The following is a 6,075-nucleotide window of genomic DNA, read 5'->3' as shown; positions in this document are numbered from 1 at the left end:
ACCAAAAGAGGGCGGTTGTAGCGAGTCGCATTCAAAAGTTAAAAAAAAAAGTTAGGTTACACACATGAACGCGTTTTTGCCTTAACTAATATTAAATACAAAAGACCTAAATATTACATTTGAATAATTTTTTTGCAAACAACAACCATGTTGCTTTTGTGGCGGGCACTTCTGGTTTCGTTTTTGTCTAAATCGTTGTTTTTGATTGTTGGCATTGCTCATCGGAGCATCAAAAAACTACGCCTAGAGTTTCATATTAATATTCGCGACGTCAGCTGCGTTTATTCAGTATTATGGTATGTGTCCGGTGTAACTTGCACGTTCATAGACTGCAGTTTCAAGAAAGTACGTGCCAAAGTCTGACGAATTTCTCTGTCTCTGGTAAATTCCGATTACCCGTGAACATATAGCGCAAAATTGTTTATCTTTGGTACCTATAAGGCCTGTACAGCCTATACCTTTTCACTTCAAACGTGCAGCAGCATCCGCAATGTTCGTGGGTGCAAAGTTCTGAGCACTCAAGCCTTTCCTGCAGTACTGATTGACGGCCAGGGTCTAAAGTCTCGAGGCAACACGTGTGAGCTCCGAGAGACGCTGCAATTGATGGATTAACATGCACCTTAATTCATGTACACGAAAGTTTTTTTTTTCTTTTTGTCTTCAGCCGTTAATCTAAACCGTGAGCTCGTGCTGAGCAAAGAACCTCACATTTGGCGCTGTCCATTTCCACTGAGCCACAGTGACGTGCGTAGCTGTACATAGACTAAGCGTGAAAATAAATAAATGAATCATATATTCAAACTATAAGAGAGGCTTCCTAACCTGGCTGCGGAAGGCGCGGAAGTTCGTGCCAAGTTGGCAAAACTTCAGTCGAAATTTTGTTGATTCCCAGCGGCATATGGTCTGCGCCAGACTTACAATGGCGACATTTAACGGTGCGATAAACTTCCAGGAAGCGACACATTGTTCAGATGCGACAGTGAGCTGCTGCTGCTGCTTCTGCTGCTGCTACGATAGCTGATAAACAGGATATTGCTCCGTGCGTTCATCCGTGCCCTAGCTTCCCGCACTTCGTTCTACAGCAGCTGGCTACTTCCGCAGGTCTCCTATAGCGTCCTAAGAGATGCCAACATGCGACGAAACCTTACGTCAAGACTTTTTCCTATTCGAGTTTCGACCACTGCCTCTGTGAGTACGTGTTAGACGCCGCGATGGTGTGGACAGCTATAGCTCCCGGGACGTTTTCTTGTGAGGGACCACATGAAGCATCGCAATTTATTTTTTGGCGAGGAAGAACTGTGGGTGGGTCGTAGGAAGGGGGAGTGTGTTTTGTAAGAGTTCACCTAGTGGACTGTCCAGTTCGGCTGCTGCTGAAGTGTTGATTGGTTGGGCAGGCGTACCCGCGAGTTCGAAGGGCCTCCAGACAGTCTCCTTCTCGCTTGTGCAGCCCCAGCCAGTCAGCGACGGCCGAAATCGACAGTCCACTAGGTGGACACTTACATAATAACGCTCCTGCAGTGGCCATATAGATAATTGATGGTGTTTGAGCAACGGCTGTTGGTAATAAGACTGATATAGGTTCTGCTTTTTTTTTCATGGCCATATACTGTGCATGTATTGTAATGAAGAAGAGGAGAATAAAAAAGGAAAGAGTGCGGTGTTTTAAGTATGATTATGAGAAAAACTACCCATTTGGTATTGGTAGGCATGCGTAGAACATTTACTGCCGGTCCGGTCAGAATTCACATTTCACATGGCCCAGACATGCCGTAAAGTTCTACAGCAGATTAGAGTATACTACAGGAGAGAAGCGGTAGATGAAGGAATAGGTTCAGGGGCTCTCCCACGCGACGCAGGACAGAGTAGTCAGGGCGTGTTATTACAGTTCAATAGCCCTGGGAGAGGCTTATTTGCAACATTCACAGAGGTTGCCATGGCGGCATTTGTCCTATAGTGGATGACGAGTCGGAGAGCACAAGCGTTTCCTTTTCGGTATAGGTTGCGGACGTCATAATAGCGTATGCATGCATGCCTGTTCTTGACGACAGCAATGTGGGCGTGTTGCTCCACGACAAAAGTAATACCGGGAAAACCAGCGCTTCTGTGTGTTTCGCCTCCTCTGCTGCCCTTGTCTCGCTTTTGCGTTACGTATTACATCACATTACTCTCCGACGAAATCCGTAAAGTCGTCGAGCAGTAATTAGTGCCGTCGCGTCAGTACGTGGTTGAAGGAATACAGGATATGATGATCGTGATATATATATATATATATATATATATATATATATATATATATATATATATATATATATATGCGCTTATGAGCTGGAGTTACCTCCAGCTCATAAGCGCTGCTCTATATTCACTAAACTACCTCACCGCACGTCTAATAAAGCGTTGTCGATGGGGAAAAAGTTTTATGTTGCATTCTAACAAAAAATAACACAAAAATAGAAAGAGCGCCAAGGGCTCAGCCTAGAGGGTTTTGAAAGATTTCTCCTCGCAGGAAGGAGCAGAACACGCAAAAACGGAATTTGTTGTGTTACGCGGGATCGACGCATACAAAAGATGCGGGTTACACGCGAAGTTCAAAAATTGAAACTTGAGCATTCACTTCCTCCTCTATAGTAATCAACCCCTTTCCGCCAAGGAAACGAAAGCATAGTCTTGAGGTATTACTTGAGAAGAATCTTGAAGAGATACAGCGCCTGTGTCGCCTTCTCGTATCCTATTGTCTATGCTGTTATTTTTTCGATGTGTCGTTGTTTCACCAATTAACCAGTCTAAATTAACACTCTGGTGCAAAATGTAAAGCTTCTAAACCGGTTTTTGCGAAATGTCCTAAGCTTCGCAGTGTTTATTCGCTCGTCTTAGCGATTCGCAATGTCTTGCAGACAATCTGTGCGTCGCTTTTTCTTTCTTTCTCCTCTTTATGGAGGGTGGGGGTGGGGGGGGCTGAATTCGGTCTTCTGACGTATTAGCCGGCCCTTTCGATACGAACGTACCGTGGTCAGGACTAAGGGGGGCCCAAACATGGTATACAGCCAGGTGCGGAACTACGGGCCAGTCCACGTGCCAGTATAAATCCACAAAGGTGTGGCCTGTTGGGGTTGGCGTCTGGCACCACGTGTTGGAAGGAATTTCAACCGACCATCCCACCGCTGCCACCAGTTTGTTGCGTACTCCAGAAATCGTCTCGCCCTTGCTTGGTCGCCATGGTCTACCGGATGCCTGCAGCCCGCGACAACGCCACGCTACCCAATAAGTAACGTCGGTCGAGCTTCGATAGGCAGGCGCCGCTACTTCTCGGCAGCAGTACGATACGCTACCCTGGAGTACGCAACAGGCCTCAGAGCCATTGAACGGCAGCGTGTTTTCTGTATATCATCCCGAGACCCAGATTCAGTTATAGGACATAATCACTATTCTTGAAACTGGTTTTTATTGTCTACTGGTATGTTATGAACGTGAAAGACATATTTTGTAAAATAAATGCCGCGGTTAGATGCTGAAAGCTGCATCTTCACGTACGTTGAAAAAGTAACCATCTCCTTACGTTTGCCAATGTAAAAACTGCATTTCGTTGTCTAAGCGCAGAGATGAAGGTGGAGCTGCGTGTAGTATACATTTCCATGTTGCTGCTGCGTCCTGACTTTTCACGCAATCTAAAAAAAAAAAATCGAAATCCGACACTTCAAGGTTGCTTTCCGCCGTCTGTGACAACACAGACGTCATCTATGTGGTGTCAAATTTCTCGAAAGCGGATGACAAGAATATGACTAAACCACTTCAGTAGAGTTCCACATGCACTGGACTTCATGTCCAGAATGAAAATTTTGAGTAATCGCTTGCAAGTGAATTCTGAAAAAAAGAAGGAAAATGGAAGACACTGCAATGTGCAACAAATTGTGCAAGGGGTCTTATTATTATTATCTATTATTTAACATACTACCAGTCCTATTCAGGAACAAGATAGGAGTGGGTTATTAGAAGTATGCATAACGTGATCATAGAAGGCTGTCATATCCATAGAAACACAATACGTGAACTACATGTCAAGTAGAAGCATACAGGTCATAAAATAACAGCAGTCTCTAAAATGTACGTATATATGCAGTCATGTCCGTAGAAAACACAATACATGAACTACTTATGTCAGGTGCTACCGCAACAATTCAATCGGCATCGTAGAGAACTCCTCACGGCTCTTTGCACATACAATAATACGATTGGGTAGCTTATTCCAATCACGCGCTGTTTGAACGAAAAAAATAATATTTCATGCAGCCTTTTGAACACCTTCTCTCTTTTACATGCATATGATTTTTATTGCGTGTTATACGGAGTGGAGTTCAGTGTTGTTTGTGCGGGCGGCTGCATGTAAGCGTCACGCGGAGTGGCCAGAAGAGACGCGTGGTTCGACACCAAGACGGCGGCGGAGAGTTGTAGCCATCGGGAATGGGGGAGCCGCGGTTTACGAAGAGCACGGCGAGTAGACTGTGAGTCGAGGCTTACGCCGGTCGGTTCGCAGAAGCAGTGCCGTGGCTTTGAAAGCAACCCCTCGCCGCTGAACCGCACCATGCCGAGACATTCCGCAAACGGACCAGATGCCCCAGCGGGGTGTGGAAGTGTTTTCTGCGGGGGAGTGTGCCTTGCTTGTTGTGAGACAAGAGACTCGTTGCACTGCAAAGGATGTGTGGCGACGGCCTTGACGTATTGGAACTCCGAATAGTGTCACCCCGGAGCCTCGTTGTGTGCACACTGCGCGCACCGCAGTGTGATTGGACAAACGATGGGGCGAGAGGGTTACTGGGGATGCTTTTAGGTACGCGCAGGGCCGTTGGAGGGGATTCGGTGGAGATTCGGCTCAGAGAAGGAAGACCAAAATTCGAACTTTTGACTCGTAGTTTGATGTCCGTGTAAATACTTTCCATTCTATCGCTTGCCTATTCTATCTTAATAAACGGTTAACCCCTTTGCAATCAGCGTCACTGGCTTGCCTACTGTAACGTGACTTCGCGACATCCACAACATCTTCAAGTTTCCCTCACTGACATCGAGGCGAACATCAACTTACGGGAAGTGTATTCTTTGATATGCTGTTCGTTGTCAACGACTAGATTATTAATGACTGAGTAGAAAAGGTTGAATCATCTCTGCTTCCGCCTCACCTGTAGAAGGAACAGATTTGCTTTGTTGTGAAGCAGCATGACTGCGTCTTGTTTGCGAAAACGAGAAAAATATGAATCGGAGCGCACGTCTTCGCACTTGCTCCAGGTCTGATATCAAATACTGAATGTGTGGAACCCACAGTTCGCAGGCATGCCCTTGAACGAATTCAGAACCGCGCGGTACGTTTTATAACCAGGAAATATGACCGACAGACTAGCGTTATTAGCCTTAAGTTCTCGCTATCACTTCCGACACTAGAGCTGCGAAGGAACGTAGCTTTGCTCTGTCTCTTCCACAAAATAATTCATAGTCAGCATCCTACTACCCTTCCCCTTACCGAACCACATCGTACATCCCGTTGTCTTTGTAATAGCCCCAGCTTTAGGCACATATTTGGCCGAACCACGGCTTTTAATTCATCAGCGCTTCCGCGTGCCATAAGCTACTGCAATGATCTTCCTGATCGCATCGTTGCCATTCATGACTCTGCAGCCTTCAAAGACCAAGTACTGCTCTGGGTTTCTTAGCTGTTTTATTCACTGCCTTGTACTTTGTTAGTCACCCTTTTAGCCGCCATTTCAATGTTCCTTCAGAGATTGCATATACTGTGCAATATCTTTAATAAATAAATAAATAAGTAAATAAATAAATAAATAAATAAACATTGGACGCACCAGCACCTTGTGAGCAATAAACTTCGTCTCGGTAGAAGCAAACTTAATGTTCATCTGATAAAGCCTAATCATTATTAGAATTACCACTTACATTTACGGCGTGTGACTTCCAACTCAGCGTTGAAGAAATAATGACGCTCGCCGATGCTTGTTTTCGGCTACTCATTAAGTATGTTGTCTCGTAATGTGTATTTAGGGGAATATATATATCTCGCAGCCATCGCTGGCG

This window comes from Dermacentor variabilis, chromosome 4 (genome assembly GCF_050947875.1).
Source record: "Dermacentor variabilis isolate Ectoservices chromosome 4, ASM5094787v1, whole genome shotgun sequence".
Lineage (NCBI taxonomy): Eukaryota > Metazoa > Arthropoda > Arachnida > Ixodida > Ixodidae > Dermacentor > Dermacentor variabilis.
The sequence above is the reverse complement of the archived record's forward strand: the minus strand, read 5'-3'. Positions refer to the sequence as shown.